Below are 20421 nucleotides of genomic sequence, written 5' to 3'. Positions count from 1 at the left end.
TATATATATATATATATATATATATATATATATATATATATATATATATATATATATTCGTGAAGAAATTTCTTAGTTTTACTAAAAATCAGAATACTGTCCAAAGGATACACTCTATTCTGTTTTTTTTTTTTGAAAGCCAACAATTTACCACTCACTTGTTTCAGCACTCAGCTGAGTGTGAATTACAGTACACTTTCACACATTCTGGATTATTAACAAAGACAAACTTCGAAGCAGTTAAATTTCCAGCTTGAGAACGAGGAAAACACAGTTGAAAATTCTTGAAATAAGTGCTAAAATCAGCCAGATCAAAAGAAAAAAAAAATAAAAGTTTGGGAGAGACAGTTTCAAACTCACATACTTCCTACTTAAAGAAAGAAGCCCTACCACTAGACCAAAGAAGAACTCAAGCAACTCTTTATTTCCTCTCATGCATGCCGTGTATATATGTTCTCCCCCATTGTTTTATTTATTTATTCCTACTCGTAGCATGAACTGCAATTTCTTTTCTTTATTTAACTATTCTTTCACATTGACAAATTAAGGTTACGCATCAACAGCAAAGAGAGCATTTCTCAGACACTGCAGCAGTTATTACCTATATGTCATTTTTTAAGAATTCGTATAAGGTGTGGATAGCAATAGCATACTGTCAGGGTCATTCGGTGGACACTACAAGACAAAAAAAGCTCGAGAATGAACAGGTGTTTGCACTGCAAGTAACCTGGACTACTGCACTCATAACACTTTAAATTACAACACAGAAAGAACGAGACAGAACAAACAGGTATGCACATAAAGAAAGCTTGATTTGTCAGGATGGCTGAGTGGTCTAAGGTGCCAGACTCAAAGATTCAATTCCTTCCAACATGGGGATTCTGGTCTCCAAATGGAGGCTTGGGTTCAAATCCCACTTCTGATAGGTGTGTTTTGCTCACTGCCTGAGACTGTGAAATGAGTCATCGTGCAGTGTGGAAGTAAGGAGGTCAAATACTCTCAGGGGGCTAGCAACAGCCTCTGACTGAAAGTTAATGATGCAGATCTCGAGGGAGGAACTCCGACGCTTTTTTGATTTTGTTAGCCACATAAACCCCTTTGAGGTAATCTCATTTCAATGACAACCAAGAAGCTTTCTGGACAGCGATGATGCCCACAGAATCAAACCCTGGATTCTGGGATTCCCTGGATTCTGGCTTAATAGTCCGTTCAGTTGATAGGATTACTCCTGAGGACAAAACTGCTAGTCTTCCATGTTGAACTCTTTGCTGTCCTGATAGATACACATTCGAGTAGGCAAATTCCTGAAATCTATTATAGAAACAGGTGGTCCATTAGGAGCTTTGATCTTATTTCATGTCAGTCTGGCTTAAACAAAGGATTAGGCTATAGAATTAAATAGGGGAATGAACGTCTCTTATTACCAAGCTGCATTCCGAGAATTTCAGAATCGAAGATATGGACACTAGGCATGCAAATGCTGTGAACCAATATACAGAGATTACAAGAGCTCTGCTAAGTCTGCAACAACCAAAAAAAGAGATTTTAAAAATCTTCTTCATAGTAAGTGCGTAGAAAAGGTGGGGAGGGGGTGGACTGACACCTTACAAAAAGCATATGCTTATGAGAGCTAAGAAACGTAAATCATAAGAAATCGCTAGGGGGTCTATTAAAGTTTACTGTGTAATTTTTAAAGATCTGCTGACATTTTAAAAAAAATACGATAACGTTTCTGAAAGCTGGAACAAGTAACCTGGGAATTTCACCTTCAGAAGAGTTGGCAGACATCTCCTTGCTTTTTGGAACAGAATTCCTGCATTATTTTTTTTCCTTTCGTGACGGACAGGTTCAAATACACACTTTGGTATGGAAATGGGAGACCAGAAATCACAATTTCAGGAAATCAATACAAGGACTGACAAAATTTGCCTGCAAAAATAGCATTGACCTGGTCAATACATTCAACTGCAAAGGTCAGCAGTCCATGGTGAAAAGTTTTATTTATTTATTTATATACTGTTCTATCTATCTGTCTATCATCCCCACCGCCTGTGACCAAAAACACCTTACTCTCCTTCTGACTCTTTCCTTCCCCACTCCAACTGTTCTTAGTCTCCCTGTAAATTACTGGTTTATGGTGGGCATATGCTGTTTTCTGTACTGTCTACAGCTTTCCAGTTACTGTTTCTTTATTCACATTTGTTTACCGGGAAAGTCTGACATGATAACTTCATCTGTAATACATGGAGACATGGACAGAACTCCGAGTCTGCCTCCCATGTGGCCTATCATGTTTATCAGTCTCAGCAGTGGTGAGAAAATCGAATTAAAATGATCCCAAAAATTATTGACGTGAAAAGAGAAGAGAGAAACATTTCTCTTTCGAAAAGTGAAAAACTGAAGTTGATGATTCCTGAGATGATATATAACATAGCACTTATATATATATATATATATATATATATATATATATATATATACCTATATATCTATACATATTTCTAATCATACGGCCGTATATATTCGTGAAGAAATTTCTAAGTTTTACTAAAAATCAGAATACTGTCCAAAGGATACACTCTATTCTGTTTTTTTTTTTTTTGAAAGCCAACAATTTACCACTCACTTGTTTCAGCACTCAGCTGAGTGTGAATTACATTACACTTTCACACATTCTGGATTATTAACAAAGACAAACTTCGAAGCAGTTAAATTTCCAGCTTGAGAACGAGGAAAACACAGTTGAAAATTCTTGAAATAAGTGCTAAAATCAGCCAGATCAAAAGAAAAAAAAAATAAAAGTTTGGAACAGATAGTTTTAAACTCACATACTTCCTACTTAAAGGTAGAAGCCCTACCACTAGACCAAAGAAGAACTCAAGCAGCTCTTTATTTTCTGCCTTTTGAAGCTATGATGTGAAATGTGTCATGCATGCCGTGTATATATGTTCTCCCCCATTGTTTTATTTATTTATTTATTTATTCCTTCTTGTAGCATGAACTGCAATTTCTTTTAATTATTTAACTATTCTTTCACATTGACAAATTAAGGTGACGCATCAACAGCAAAGAGTGCATATCTCAGACACTGCAGCAGTTATTACCGATATGTAATTTTTTAAGAATTCGTATAAGGTGTGGATAGCAATAGCATACTGTCAGGGTCATTCGGTGGACACTACAAGACAAAAAAAGCTCGAGAATGAACAGGTGCTTGCACTGCAAGTAACCTGGACTACTGCACTCAAAACACTTTAAATTACAACACAGAAAGAACGAGACAGAACAAACAGGTATGCACCTCAAGAAAGGTTAAATGTGTCAGGATGGCCGAGTGGTCTAAGGTGCCAGACTCAAGAATTCAATTCCTTCGAACATGGGGATTCTGCTGTCCAAATGGAGGTGTGGGATCAAGTCCCTCTTCTGACAGGTGTGTTTAACTCACTGCCTGAGACTGTGAAATGAGTCAATGTGTAGTGTGGAAGTAAGGAGGTCAAATGCCCTCAAGGGGCTAGCAACAGCCTCTGACTGAAAGTTAATGATGCAAATCTCGAGGGAGGAACTCTGACGCTATTTTGATTTGTTAGCCACATAAACCCCTTTGAGGTAATCTCATTTCAATGACAACCAAGAAGCTTTCTGGACAGCGATGACACCCACAGAATCAAACCCTGGATTCTGGGATACCCTGGATTCTGGCTTAAGAGTCCGTTCAGTTGATAGGATTACTCCTAAGGACAAAACTGCTAGTCTTCCATGTTGAACTCTTTGCTATCCTGATAGATACACATTCGAGTAGGCAAATTCCTGAAATCTATTATAGAAACAGGTGGTCCATTAGGAGCTTTGATCTTAGTTCATGTCAGTCTGGCTTAAACAAAGGATTAGGCTATGGAATTAAATAGGGGAATGAACGTCTCTTATTACCAAGCTGCATTCCGAGAATTTCTGAATCAAAGATATGGACACTAGGCATGCAAATGCTGTGAACCAATATACAGAGATTACAAGAGCTCTGCTAGGTCTGCAACAACAAAAAAAGAGATTTCAAAAATCAGCTTCATAGTAAGTGCATAGAAAAGGTGGGGAGGGGGTGGACTGACACCTTACAAAAAGCATATGCTTATGAGAGCTAAGAAACGTAAATCGTAAGAAATCGCTCGGGGTCTATTAAAGTTTACTGTCTAATTTTTAAAGATCTGCTACCATTTTCAAAAAATACGATAACCTTTCTGAAAGCTGGAACAGGTAACCTGGGAATTTCACCTTCAGAAGAGTTGGCAGACATCTCCTTGCTCTTTGGAACAGAATTCCTACATTATTTTTCCTTTCGTGACGGACAGGTTCCAATACACACTTTGGTATGGAAATGGGAGACCAGAAATCACAATTTCAGGAAATCAATACAAGGACTGACAAAATTTGCCTGCAAAAATAGCATTGACCTGGTCAATACATTCAACTGCAAAGGTCAGCAGTCCATGGTGAAAAGTTTTATTTATTTATTTATATACTGTTCTATCTATCTATCTATCTATCTATCTATCTATCTATCTATCTATCTATCTATCTATCTATCTATCTATCTATCATCCCCACCGCCTGGGACCAAAAACACCTTACTCTCCTTCTGACTCTTTCCTTCCCCACTCCAACTGTTCTTAGTCTCGCTGTAAATTATTGGTTTGTGGTGGGCAAATGCTGTTTTCTGTACTGTCTACAGCTTTCCAGTTACTGTTTCTTTATTCACATTTGTCTACAGGGAAAGTCTGACATGATAACTTCATCTGTAATCCATGGAGACATGGACAGAACTCCAAGTCTGCCTCCCATGTGGCCTATCATGTTTATCAGTCTCAGCAGTGGTGAGAAAATCGAATTAAAATGATCCCAAAAATTATTGACATGAAAAGAGAAGAGAGAAACATTTCTCTTTCGAAAAGTGAAAAACTGAAGTTGACGATTCCTGAGCTGATAATTAACACAGCACTTACACATATGTATGTATATATATATATATATATATATATATATATATATATATATATATATATATATATATATATATATATATATATATATATATATATATATATATATATATATATACCTATATATCTATACATATATATACATATTTCTAATCATACGGCCGTATACATTTGTGAAGAAATTTCTAAGTTTTACTAAAAATCAGAATACTTTCCAAAGGATACACTCTATTCTGTTTTTTTTTTGAAAGCCAACAATTTACCACTCACTTGTTTCAGCACTCAGCTGAGTTTGAATTACAGTACACTTTCACACATTCTGGATTATTAACAAAGACAAACTTCGAAGCAGTTAAATTTCCAGCTTGAGAACGAGGAAAACACAGTTGAAAATTCTTGAAATAAGTGCTAAAATCAGCCAGATCAAAAGAAAAAAAAATAAAAGTTTGGGACAGACAGTTTCAAACTCACATACTTCCTACTTAAAGGTAGAAGCCCTACCACTAGACCAAAGAAGAACTCAAGCAGCTCTTTATTTTCTGCCTTTTGAAGCAATGATGTGAAATGTGTCATGCATGCCGTGTATATATGTTCTCCCCCATTGTTTTATTTATTTATTTATTTATTCCTACTCGTAGCATGAACTGCAATTTCTTTTCTTTATTTAACTATTCTTTCACATTGACAAATTAAGGTGACGATCAACAGCAAAGAGTGCATTTATCAGACACTGCAGCAGTTATTACGTATGTGTCATTTTTTAAGAATTCGTATAAGGTGTGGATAGCAATAGCATACTGTCAGGGTCATTCAGTGGACACTACAAGACAAAAAAGCTCGAGAATGAACAGGTGTTTGCACTGCAAGTAACCTGGACTACTGCACTCAAAACACTTTAAATTACAACACAGAAAGAACGAGACAGAACAAACAGGTATGCACCTAAAGAAAGCTTAAATGTGTCAGGATGGCCGAGTGGTCTAAGCGCCAGACTCAAGGATTCAATTCCTTCCAACATGGGGATTCTGGTCTCCAAATGGAGGCGTGGGTTCAAATCCCACTTCTGACAGACATGTTTTGCTCACTGCCTGAGACTGTGAAATGAGTCAACATGTAGTGTGGAAGTAAGGAGGTCAAATGCCCTCAAGGGGCTAGCAACAGCCTCTGACTGAAAGTTAATGATGCAGATCTCGAGGGAGGAACTCCGATGCTATTTTGATTTTGTTAGCCACATAAACCCCTTTGAGGTAATCTCATTTCAATGACAACCAAGAAGCTTTCTGGACAGCGATGACACCCACAGAATCAAACCCTGGATTCTGGGATTCCCTGGATTCTGGCTTAAGAGTCCGTTCAGTTGATAGGATTACTCCTGAGGACAAAACTGCTAGTCTTCCATGTTGAACTCTTTGCTGTCCTGATAGATACACATTCGAGTAGGCAAATTCCTGAAATCTATTATAGAAACAGGTGGTCCATTATGAGCTTTGATCTTAGTTCATGTCAGTCTGGCTTAAACAAAGGGTTAGGCTATGGAATTGAATAGGGGAATGAACGTCTCTTATTACCAAGATGCATTCCGAGAATTTCTGAATCGAAGATATGGACACTAGGCATGCAAATGCTGTGAACCAATATACAGAGATTACAAGAGCTCTGCTAGGTCTGCAACAACAAAAAAAGAGATTTCAAAAATCAGCTTCATAGTAAGTGCATAGAAAAGGTGGGGAGGGGGTGGACTGACACCTTACAAAAAGCATATGCTTATGAGAGCTAAGAAACGTAAATTGTAAGAAATTGATCGGGGGTCTATTAAAGTTTACTGTGTAATTTTTAAAGATCTGCTACCATTTTCAAAAAATACGATAACCTTTCTGAAAGGTGGACCAGGTAACCTGGGAATTTCACCTTCAGAAGACTTGGCAGACATCTCCTTGCTCTTTGGAACAGAATTCCTACATTATTGTTTTCCTTCCATGACGGACAGGTTGCAATACACACTTTGGTATGGAAATGGGAGACCAGAAATCACAATTTCAGGAAATCAATACAAGGACTGATAAAATTTGCCTGCAAAAATAGCATTGACCTGGTCAATACATTCAACTGCAAAGGTCAGCAGTCCATGGTGAAAAGTTTTATTTATTTATTTATATACTGTTCTGTCTATCTATCTATCTATCTATCATCCCCACCGCCTGTGACCAAAAACACCTTACACTCCTTCTGACTCTTTCCTTCCCCACTCCAACTGTTCTTAGTCTCCCTGTAAATTATTGGTTTGTGGTGGGCAAATGCTGTTTTCTGTACTGTCTACAGCTTTCCAGTTACTGTTTCTTTATTCACATTTGTCTACAGGGAAAGTCTGACATGATAACTTCATCTGTAATCCATGGAGACATTGACAGAACTCCGAGTCTGCCTCCCATGTGGCCTATCATGTTTATCAGTCTCAGCAGTGGTGAGAAAATCGAATTAAAATGATCCCAAAAATTATTGACGTGAAAAGAGAAGAGAGAATAATTTCTCTTTCGAAAAGTGAAAAACTGAAGTTGACGATTCCTAAGATGATAATTAACACAGCATTTATATATATATATATATATATATATATATATATATATATATATATATATATATATATATATATATATATATATACCTATATATCTATACATATATATACATATTTCTAATCATACGGCCGTATATATTCGTGAAGAAATTTCTAAGTTTTACTAAAAATCAGAATACTGTCCAAAGGATACACTCTATTCTGTTTTTTTTTTTTTTGAAAGCCAACAATTTACCACTCACTTGTTTGAGCACTCAGCTGAGTGTGAATTACAGTACACTTTCACACATTCTGGATTATTAACAAAGACAAACTTCGAAGCAGTTAAATTTCCAGCTTGAGAACGAGGAAAACACAGTTGAAAATTCTTGAAATAAGTGCTAAAATCAGCCAGATCAAAAGAAAAAAAAAATAAAAGTTTGGGACAGACTGTTTTAAACTCACATACTTCCTACTTAAAGATAGAAGCCCTATCACTAGACCAAAGAAGAACTCAAGCAGCTTTTTATTTTCTGCATTTTGAGGCAATGATGTGAAATGTGTCATGCATGCCGTGTATATATGTTCTCCCCCATTGTTTTATTTATTTATTTATTTATTTATTTATTCCTACTCGTAGCATGAACTGCAATTTCTTTTCTTTATTTAACTATTCTTTCACATTGACAAATTAAGGTGACGCATCAACAGCAAAGAGTGCATATCTCAGACACTGCAGCAGTTATTACCGATATGTCATTTTTTAAGAATTCGTATAAGGTGTGGAAAGCAATAGCATACTGTCAGGGTCATTCGGTAGACACTACAAGACAAAAAAAGCTCGAGAATGAACAGGTGTTTGCACTGCAAGTAACCTGGACTACTGCACTCATAACACTTTAGATTACAACACAGAAAGAATGAGACAGAACAAACAGGTATGCACCTCAAGAAAGCTTAAATGTGTCAGGATGGTCTAGTGGTCTAAAGTGCCATTCTTAAGAATTCAATTCTTTCCAACATGGGGATTCTGCTCTTCATATGGAGGCGTGGGTTCAAGTCCCACTTCTGACAGGTGTGTTTTACTCACTGCCTGAGACTGTGAAATGAGTCAACGTGTAGTGTGGAAGTAAGGAAGTCAAATGCCCTCAGCGGGCTAGCAACAGCCTCTGACTGAAAGTTAATGATGCAGATCTCGAGGGAGGAACTCTGACGCTATTTTGATTTTGTTAGCCACATAAACCCCTTTGAGGTAATCTCATTTCAATGACAACCAAGAAGCTATTGGGACAACGATGACACCCACAGAATCAAACCCTGGATTCTGGGATACCCAGGATTCTGGCTTAAGAGTCTGTTCTGTTGATAGGATTACTCCTGAGGACAAAACTGCTAGTCTTCCATGTTGAACTCTTTGCTATCCTGATAGATACACATTCAAGTAGGCAAATTCCTGAAATCTATTATAGAAACAGGTGGTCCATTAGGAGCTTTGATCTTAGTTCATGTCAGTCTGGCTTAAACAAACGATTAGGCTTTGGAATTAAATAGGGGAATGAACGTCTCTTATTACCAAGCTGCATTCCGAGAATTTCTGAATCGAAGATATGGACACTAGGCATGCAAATGCTGTGAACCAATATACAGAGATTACAAGAGCTCTGCTAGGTCTGCAACAACAAAAAAAGAGATTTCAAAAATCAGCTTCATAGTAAGTGCATAGAAAAGGTGGGGAGGGGGTGGACTGACACCTTACAAAAAGCATATGCTTATGAGAGCTAAGAAACGTAAATCGTAAGAAATCGCTCGGGGGTCTATTAAAGTTTACTGTGTAATTTTTAAAGATCTGCTACCATTTTCAAAAAATACGATAACATTTCTGAAAGCTGGAACAGGTAACCTGGGAATTTCACCTTCAGAAGAGTTGGCAGACATCTCCTTGCTCTTTGGAACAGAATTCCTACATTATTTTTTTCCTTTCCTGACGGACAGGTTCCAATACGCACTTTGGTATGGAAATGGGAGACCAGAAATCACAATTTCAGGAAATCAATACAAGGACTGACAAAATTTGCCTGCAAAAATAGCATTGACCTGGTCAATACATTCAACTGCAAAGGTCAGCAGTCCATGGTGAAAAGTTTTATTTATTTATTTATATTCTGTTCTATCTATCTATCATCCCCACCGCCTGTGACCAAAAACACCTTACTCTCCTTCTGACTCTTTCCTTCCCCACTCCAACTGTTCTTAGTCTCCCTGTAAATTATTGGTTTGTGGTGGGCAAATGCTGTTTTCTGTACTGTCTACAGCTTTCCGGTTACTGTTTCTTTATTCACATTTGTTTACCGGGAAAGTCTGACATGATAACTTCATCTGTAATCCATGGAGACATGGACAGAACTCCGAGTCTGCCTCCCATGTGGCCTATCATGTTTATCAGTCTCAAAAGTGGTGAGAAAATCGAATTAAAATGATCCCAAAAATTATTGACGTGAAAAGAGAAGAGAGAAACATTTCTCTTTTGAAAAGTGAAAAACTGAAGTTGACGATTCCTGAGCTGATAATTAACACAGCACTTACACATATGTATGTATATATATATATATATATATATATATATATATATATATATATATATATATATATATATATATACCTATATATCTATACATATATATACATATTTCTAATCATACGGCCGTATATATTCGTGAAGAAATTTCTAAGTTTTACTAAAAATCAGAATACTGTCCAAAGGGTACACTCTATTCTGTTTTTTTTTTTTTTTTAAAGCCAACAATTTACCACTCACTTGTTTCAGCACTCAGCTGAGTGTGAATTACAGTACACTTTCACACATTCTGGATTATTAACAAAGACAAACTTCGAAGCAGTTAAATTTCCAGCTTGAGAACGAGGAAAACACAGTTGAAAATTCTTGGAATAAGTGCTAAAATCAGCCAGATCAAAAGAAAAAAAAATTAAAGCTTGGGACAGACTGTTCCAAACTCACATAACTCCTACTTAAAGGTAGAAGACCTACCACTAGACCAAAGAAGAACTCAAGCAGCTTTTTATTTTCTGCCTTTTGAAGCAATGATGTGAAATGTATCATGCATGCTGTGTATATATGTTCTCCCCCATTGTTTTATTTATTTACTTATTTATTCCTACTCGTAGCATGAACTGCAATTTCTTTTCTTTATTTAACTATTCTTTCACTTTGACAAATTAAGGTGACGCATCAACAGCAAAGAGTGCATTTCTCAGACACTGCAGCAGTTATTACCTATATGTCATTCTTTAAGAATTCGTATAAGGTGAGGGGTGTGGCCAAGGATGAACACAGGATAGCAGCAGATTTCTTCAGCTCCACCAACTTAACTGCATTGACAGGAAATAATTACTTTAAAAATCAACTAATGAAATAATTTTCTTTCTAAATACGTTTGGAATATCAGTTTCTTGAATAATATCTAAAAAATAAAGAAAATTTCAATAATTTTCCTGTCAGAAATCATCTTGGAAATTTCTCTTTCATCACCTCTGTTCAAAATGAGTTCCAGTAAGACAAACAGTCAGGATTCCAGCATCAAGAAAGAGCTTCAGTCTCTGATATCTACTATTCAGCAACTAACAACCAAAATGGACAAACTGGATACTAAAATTGATAACTTCATAGAAAAAACTACAAAACAAATGGATTTGTTACATCAAGACTTGCAACAACAGAAGGCTCAGATTACAGGCATAGAAGAGACTGTTAATGATATGGAGAACAGAATCCAGGAAGAAGAAATTAACATTGAGTTTTGCTGAAGCAGAACACACACCTACAATCCAAACTTGATGACCTGGAAAACAGATCTAGATGCAATAATATTAGGATTTTTGGACTGCCAGAAAATATAGAAGGTAACAACATTACTTCCTTTTTAAATACTTGGTTTCCCAAAACTTTAGACTTGTCAGAAGCATTTTCTTTTGGTATTGAAAGAGCCCATAGGTCCTTATCTAATTTTAACTCTAACAAAAAGTATCCTAGATCAGTTATAGTAAGATTTTTATCATCTTATGACAAGGAGATGGTATTAAAATCTGCATGGGCTAAAGCACCTATTAAAATTAATGAGGCAACTGTGCATTTTGACAATGACTATTCTTCCTTGGTAATAACTAAAAGAAAAGTTTTTTTGCCATTAATAAGAGAGCTTAAGAAAGCACAGTTCAAAACTTACCTTTTATTTCCTGCCAAACTAAAAATCTTTTTACCTGATGGCCCTAGAATTTTTGAAGACTTGGACTCTGCTTTGCTGTATATTAAAAAAATAAGATATTAGATAAAATAGAAGATATGGAATGGACAAGTCCTTCGTTAAAGAGGATGGCAACAGGAACTTCTTGGAAGACTTCAGAGAAGCAAAAAAGACTAAAAAACAAATGACATGTTCTATATATTTTTTTCCTTCTCTCTTAATCTCTTCAAATATAGTTACTGCATCTCCAGAAAGCCACAAATATTTTAAAGATTTATTCAAAGTTATTTTTCTGTGTGCAAAGAACTGTTTTTGTTTCATAAATAGTCAAACTCTCTGAGGAACAAATAACATGCTATCAATCAACTTGTTTCTCTTTGTGATAAAGAGACCTAAGTTTAGTAATTTGATACATTTTCTTTCTCTTCTTGTTTTAAATAATGGCATTCTTTATAAACTATGCATTTAGTGAGGGGTGGGGAGGGCAAGGAGAGAAGTATGATGTAAAATATGGAAAAAGTGAAATAATAACTTATTAGTTCTTTAAAACTATATATGCTGTTTAAACACTGTTGCTAAATATTATATCATGACTTTATTGCTTATACATGATTACAAATAATATGTCATGATATAATTGCAAATAATTAGAACTAAAATAGTTGTAAGTAATATGTTTCATGTTTAACTTTATTAATACAAACAGCAAGCAATATTTCTTTGTAGATACTCTTTGTAGCTTCCTTCTTTTCTTTCTTCTCTCTCTCTCTTTCTTTTTTTTTTCTCTACTCTCTTCCTTTTTTTTTTCTCTCTCTCTCTTTCTCTCTTATAAGTACAGTTATATGCTTCTGATAATACTGATATATGTATATAATAAGATTTGTATGAGAAAATGAAATGGGGCATATAAAAATAAGTTGTATAATATGTTAAATAACTGTAGGCTTGGTTTCACTGTCATAGAGACTGTAATGACTTGTAAAATACTTCGCGAAGGTTTTGCACTGTTTAGTTTCATTTGTATTACTAAATGAATGTCAGTCACTTGTATTTACTAAAATTCCCGCCAGAATGTTAAGGGAGACAATTTGGGATGTGGGTTACCTCGTGAATAGTGTCCTTGAGTTGTTTTAAAAGCTTCAACACTCAGAATACACGCAGAGAAGCTGAATGCAGTCATTTTGAACTTTGACCCCTGATTTCACACTGACACATCACAGATTCAAGAAGAACACTGTTCCAGGAAGTAGAACTGCTGTAAATGCGACTTTGTGATGAAAAACGAACTTTATGACATCTAAATGTGAGTTATTATTTATAACAACTTACTTATTTAAGATGTAATTTATAAAATATGAAAGTTATAATGATTTTAAATGATTCAGTATGCCATAGTAAGCAAGTGAGATACTTTAGAAGACATAGAAGGTAAAACATATATACACATGTTTTTGAAAGCTTACATGACTGCAACATATTATTGTATATAAATACTTATGATTTAAACATATATAATGTTATAAATCATTTGACTTATCTAATTGACAAGCACAAGTATCATTATGATTATATCTTAGAAGAAACTGTCATGTGACATATTTTAAAGCAGCAGTTCAGATATATAAAATACAGATTGCTTTCTTCACAATGATTTATGTATAACTAGGAATTTACATTGCTGTGCAGTATGACTTGTAAACATATGTATGAGTATAAACATTTTATTTACTGGCAATAATAAGTATGAGAAGAAAGCTTTGGTGCAAGTAATTTAAAGTTTTTAAAACTGTTAACTGCATTTCTATGGCAGAAAGTAGGAATACCCTAATATATGTAATGTCTGAACCATTAAAGCCTAAGTTATTGAATCCAAATGAACATAAGAACTTATTTTTACAAACTTTTAATAAACTAATATATAGATATGCCCCTTTTTTTTTTTCTCTCTCTCTTCCTTACTCTCTCTCTCTCTCTCTTCTCGTTTCCAATTATCAAGTTTATTAGAATGCTATTTTGATTATGAGTGTATTTTACAAAATAGATGTACATAGTAATATGAGCTGTTTCTAAATGTTCTTATTTGTTTATATGAAGCTGATTTATAAATTGTTTAGCTTTGTCTTACTAGATAATCTAATTAAATGAGGTTAACTTTAGTTAATAATAGTTAGTATTGAATTGATATGGTGGCAGCTGAGGTACTGCTGCTTAGGATAGGGGGATAACTTGCGTGGTATGTGCTACTCAAATTTGGAGTTCTTAACTCCAGGCTGGGTGCAATGTTTAATCCTAATATTATTTTCACCTGTTTATTGTTGTTTGTATATAGTTCTGACATCCACAACACATTTTATAAACTTAATGTCACTACAAATAAAAGTGAAGCTTATACAAAATCCCATAAGATTTTCAATAAATACAGCTATAATTAATGGTACACCTAAAGGAGGAGGTATAATATCATTTATTTTGTTAATTGTTATTTTGATTATATGTTTTATATGTTTATAAAAGCTAAATGATTTCTCTAAAAGGAATTTCTTTAAACATTAATGGACTGAATAACCCATGTAAAAGGGCACGTTTAATGAGATACATTAATTTGCATAGGGCCAACTTAGTATTCCTTCAAGAAACACATCTCCTGAAAAAGGATATTGATAAATTAGCCACTAATAAATATACAGTCTTGGTTAGTTCAGAACACACTCAGAAAAAAAAGAGGAGTGTCTATTTTATGGAATAAAAGTATGCCCATACCTAAAACTATTAAGTCTTATAAAGATGATAAAGGAATGTTTTGTATGGTTACAATACAGATTAATGGAAAGACATATACATTAATCAATGTATATTGGATACCAGGAATTGGCATTAATACAGTGAAACACCATCTCAATAAGATCATATCATTTTCTATAGGAGATATTATTTTAGCAGGTAACTTTAATTGTATCCTACATGAAAAAGATACTACTACTATAGGAAAAAGGAAAATTACATCTAATGCAAAACATTTAAAGGATTTTGTTAATTTATATCATTTGAATGATATGAATAATCAGATAGATTCAAAATCATTACCATACACTTTTTTTCTAACAGATATAAAACTTATTCAAAAATAGATAGAGTCTTTATTTCTAACCAGATGGTTACAGACTTAATTAATTCTAAAATCATTTTGTGTCCTATATCAGATCATAATTCAATTGTCTTTGAGTTTATGATAAAATGTACTTACAATGTTCAGATCAAAAGGATACCAGCATACTTAACTCAACTAAAAGACTATAAAGATTATATACTTTCAGAAGTGCAACATTTTTTAGGCTTAAACAATACACCTGAAGTCTCCATTGTTTACGTTTGGGATGCTTTAAAATCATATTTATATGGACAAAGTATCAGATGGTATAATAATAAAAGGAAATCTTGGGACAAGAAATTACTAGATATTCAAAGCAAATTAGACTCATACAAACATAATAATAAAGAAAATATTATGGACAAAAAAGTCATTGAAGAAATAAATAAATTAAATGAGAAATACAAAGAAATTTTAACTCATAAAGTTAAAATAACATTAGAGAAATATAAGTTTTGTCTTACTCAATAAGTCCCAAATACTTACATAGACTTAAAAATAAAACAAAAGGTTGAATAAACAAAATCATATCAAAGAAATTTTCTCTCCAAGGAAAAAGAAGAATGTTTCTAGTTTACCAGAAATATTAGATGAATTTAGAAATCACTTTCACAAAATTAATCATAATAACATTAACATGGAGCCTAAAGATAAAATAAAGAAATTTATAACTACAAACATGAACGAAAGACCTAATAAACAACAGACTAAACTAATGGATAAAAATATTTCATATACAGAGGTTATTACACAAATAAACAAGCTTAAATCAAACAAAGCACCAGGTAATGATGGTATTATACCAGAGATCTATAAAATTCTACCCAAAAGTACTTACTCATTAATACATAAGGTTTTTATTTTGGCCCAAAATGAGTTAACAACTCCCCCATCTTGGCAATTCACATTTATTTCACCAATTTTAAAACCCAATAAAGACCCAACCAGATGCACTTCATATAGACCTATTTCATTACTTAATGTTGACTATAAAATGTTTATGAGTATTTTTGCTGATAGATTAAAGACAATAATCCCAGGCATTATAGATATAGACCAGACAGGCTTTATTGTAAATAGAAATACTTTTGATAATATAAGGAGAACTTTAACGTTAATTGATTTTGCAAATAGGAAAAAGAAAGATTTAACACTTAGTAGTCTCGATATAAGTTCAGCATTTGATTCAGTAAGTTGGGACTACTTGTTTATCTTACTGAAGTGCACAAACTTCTCAGATGCATTTGTAAATCTAATTGAACATCTATATAAAGGAGCATTGGCTTACATTAAGATAGGAACATATGTCTCACAAAAAATACCCATTTTAAAAGGTACAAAACAAGGGTGTCCACTCTCTCCACTATTATTTACTTTAATAATGGAGCCTTGGGCTAATTTGATCAGAAACAGTACTGCTATAGAAGGATTTGATATAGATGAAAATACAATATCTAAAATTCAACTTTTTGCAGATGATGTTCTAATTACATCAGCTGGATCTAACTCTTCTATGCAGTCCTTATTTGATAAAATGATGGATTTAAAAATATCTCTGGTTTAATATTCAATGAAGAAAAAACTAAAATATTACCAATATACACACGAAAAAATGTCCTCATTAATGATTTTAACAAATATATACCCAACTCAGGTCAGATAACTTACTTAGGTATAATATTAACTAAAGATATCAAATCTATTATACATAATAATTATAGTACCTGTCTTCTTAATATACAAAATCTTTTCAATAGCTGGAACAATATGTTTTTACCATGGAAGAGAGACTCACAATTATTAAAATGATAGTATTCCCTAAGATATTATACTTAATACAATCAATAATACTCCCACCTACAAAAATAATTATTAAGAAATTGAATTCACTAATGTTAAATTTCTTATGGGCACCTAATAGACCTAGGATTGCATTAAAGAAACATACTAATAGCTGGTCTCAAGGGGGCATTTCATTTCCAGACTTTAATTTATATACTATCTCTTCTATTATAAAAGTTATTACTTTGTTAATAGATCAGTCATATGTTGCAAGATGGAAAGATTACTGGGAACTAATTAGCATTCACTTCATGAAAATCGCTTTAATACATAAAAATATTATTGCAAATAACCCCATGTTATGGTTACTAAAATAATTTTGTAATTCATCCATTACACCAAAATATGTAGTTAGTTACCCATTAAACATTATTATCAGTTATCGTAATTTTATATTAATGCATCCTAAGTATAAGGAATGGAATTTTATTCTATTCCCTATAATGTATACACAAGGTATGCTTTTGTCAACCACCTCTGAAAGAACTCTTTTAGTCACAGAGAATGATCTAAAGTATTGGTATCAGTTGCTGTCTGATAATAAAGTAAAAAATGTAGACTTCTTAAAGCAATAATTTGATTTGAGAGAAACATGTTGGTTAGAAATTCAGACTTTTAGACAACATCTTATTAATAAAATTGATTTAATGTCTTTAACAGTTAAAGAATCTGTTCCAATACTGATTGATTACTTAATATTAAATTTACAACATAGAGTTTCTGATAAAGGTAAGCTCTCATACATACATAAAATTATCAGAGAAGAAACTCATTACAGTTCAGATACCTATTGGAATTATTTCATTTCCATTAATGGTGAATCACCAAAACAACAAGATAAACAATATATATTGGAATCTGCTTATAAAACTACTTCTTCCATTAATTGGAGACTTTTTACTTGGAAATTTTTACATAGATCCTTCTATACACCTTTAATGATGAATAAAATAAGAAATAAAGACAACTTATGTAAAAGATGTAATGTAGAAATAAATGCTGATTGGGCACATATGTTTTATGACTGTATAAAATTGAAGGAATATTGGAAATTAATCAATGATCTTTTTAGGCCCTTTTCACAGATAATTTCATTGTTTCTAAATCACTTATATTATTTAACACACCTGTTCCTAAAAGTGTTAAAAAAGTTAAACTTCCCATATTATGGTCTATTCTAGCAGTGGCTAGAAAAATAATAACCAGAAATTGGATTTCAGATACCCCTCCTTCATTTAATGAATTTAAAAATGTTATAACTGAAGTGTGTCATATGGAATTGATGACAATAAAATCAAGAACTACTAGAAAAACATATTATTATATTATATGGGATACTTTACAAAACCTGTTAAAAAAATCTTAGTCTCAATAGCATGACATTATAGTTTAATCAATTGATTTGATTTGTAGTGGATGTCTTTGTAAATACTTTGGTTATTTTATTGAATGTTATAACTATTTCGATTTTAATTGCTTGTATAAAATTGTTATGATATTTATTTTGTATGTTAAAAACAATAAACTTGTTTTAAAAAAAAAAAAAGAATTCGTATAAGGTGCGGATAGCAATAGCATAATGTCAGGGTCATTCAGTGGACACTACAAGACAAAAAAAGCTCGAGAATGAACAGGTGTTTGCACTGTCTACAGGGAAAGTCTGACATGATAACTTCATCTGTAATCCATGGAGACATGGACAGAACTCCGAGTCTGCCTCCCATGTGGCCTATCATGTTTATCAGTCTCAGCAGTGGTGAGAAAATCGAATTAAAATGATCCCAAAAATTATTGACGTGAAAAGAGAAGAGAGAAACATTTCTCTTTCGAAAAGTGAAAAACTGAAGTTGACGATTCCTGAGCTGATAATTAACACAGCACTTACACATATGTATGTATATATATATATATATATATATATATATATATATATATATATATATATATATATATATATATATATATATACCTATATATCTATACATATATATACATATTTCTAATCATACGGCCGTATACATTTGTGAAGAAATTTCTAAGTTTTACTAAAAATCAGAATACTTTCCAAAGGATACACTCTATTCTGTTTTTTTTTTTTTTGAAAGCCAACAATTTACCACTCACTTGTTTCAGCACTCAGCTGAGTTTGAATTACAGTACACTTTCACACATTCTGGATTATTAACAAAGACAAACTTCGAAGCAGTTAAATTTCCAGCTTGAGAACGAGGAAAACACAGTTGAAAATTCTTGAAATAAGTGCTAAAATCAGCCAGATCAAAAGAAAAAAAAATAAAAGTTTGGGACAGACAGTTTCAAACTCACATACTTCCTACTTAAAGGTAGAAGCCCTACCACTAGACCAAAGAAGAACTCAAGCAGCTCTTTATTTTCTGCCTTTTGAAGCAATGATGTGAAATGTGTCATGCATGCCGTGTATATATGTTCTCCCCCATTGTTTTATTTATTTATTTATTTATTCCTACTCGTAGCATGAACTGCAATTTCTTTTCTTTATTTAACTATTCTTTCACATTGACAAATTAAGGTGACGCATCAACAGCAAAGAGTGCATTTCTCAGACACTGCAGCAGTTATTACCTATATGTCATTTTTAAGAATTCGTATAAGGTGTGGATAGCAATAGCATACTGTCAGGGTCATTCAGTGGACACTACAAGACAAAAAGCTCGAGAATGAACAGGTGTTTGCACTGCAAGTAACCTGGACTACTGCACTCAAAACACTTTAAATTACAACACAGAAAGAACGAGACAGAACAAACAGGTATGCACCTAAAGAAAGCTTAAATGTGTCAGGATGGCCGAGTGGTCTAAGGCGCCAGACTCAAGGATTCAATTCCTTCCAACATGGGGATTCTGGTCTCCAAATGGAGGCGTGGGTTCAAATCCCACTTCTGACAGACATGTTTTGCTCACTGCCTGAGACTGTGAAATGAGTCAACGTGTAGTGTGGAAGTAAGGAGGTCAAATGCCCTCAAGGGGCTAGCAACAGCCTCTGACTGAAAGTTAATGATGCAGATCTCGAGGGAGGAACTCCGACGCTATTTTGATTTTGTTAGCCACATAAACCCCTTTGAGGTAATCTCATTTCAATGACAACCAAGAAGCTTTCTGGACAGCGATGACACCCACAGAATCAAACCCTGGATTCTGGGATTCCCTGGATTCTGGCTTAAGAGTCCGTTCAGTTGATAGGATTACTCCTGAGGACAAAACTGCTAGTCTTCCATGTTGAACTCTTTGCTGTCCTGATAGATACACATTCGAGTAGGCAAATTCCTGAAATCTATTATAGAAACAGGTGGTCCATTAGGAGCTTTGATCTTAGTTCATGTCAGTCTGGCTTAAACAAAGGATTAGGCTATGGAATTAAATAGGGGAATGAACGTCTCTTATTACCAAGCTGCATTCCGAGAATTTCTGAATCGAAGATATGGACACTAGGCATGCAAATGCTGTGAACCAATATACAGAGATTACAAGAGCTCTGCTAGGTCTGCAACAACAAAAAAAGAGATTTCAAAAATCAGCTTCATAGTAAGTGCATAGAAAAGGTGGGGAGGGGGTGGACTGACACCTTACAAAAAGCATATGCTTATGAGAG

General features: G+C 33.7%; 3 non-coding genes across 3 annotated transcripts; all 3 read left to right on the top strand.

Annotated features, from left to right (window-relative positions):
- Positions 1-816: 816 nt before the first annotated feature.
- Positions 817-925, top strand: TRNAL-CAA. The gene is made up of 2 exons: positions 817-854; positions 880-925. It is a non-coding gene; the product is annotated as a tRNA-Leu (tRNA).
- Positions 926-5952: 5027 nt separating this feature from the next.
- On the top strand, positions 5953-6060 carry TRNAL-CAA. The gene is made up of 2 exons: positions 5953-5989; positions 6015-6060. It is a non-coding gene; the product is annotated as a tRNA-Leu (tRNA).
- Positions 6061-19608: 13548 nt separating this feature from the next.
- On the top strand, positions 19609-19717 carry TRNAL-CAA. Its single transcript has 2 exons — positions 19609-19646; positions 19672-19717. It is a non-coding gene; the product is annotated as a tRNA-Leu (tRNA).
- The last annotated feature ends 704 nt before the right edge of the window (positions 19718-20421 follow it).

This window comes from Protopterus annectens, chromosome 7.part1, assembly GCF_019279795.1.
Source record: "Protopterus annectens isolate FY-2018-M chromosome 7.part1, PAN1.0, whole genome shotgun sequence".
Classification (NCBI taxonomy): Eukaryota; Metazoa; Chordata; order Ceratodontiformes; family Protopteridae; genus Protopterus; species Protopterus annectens.
This window is presented reverse-complemented; position numbering and strand designations above follow the sequence as displayed.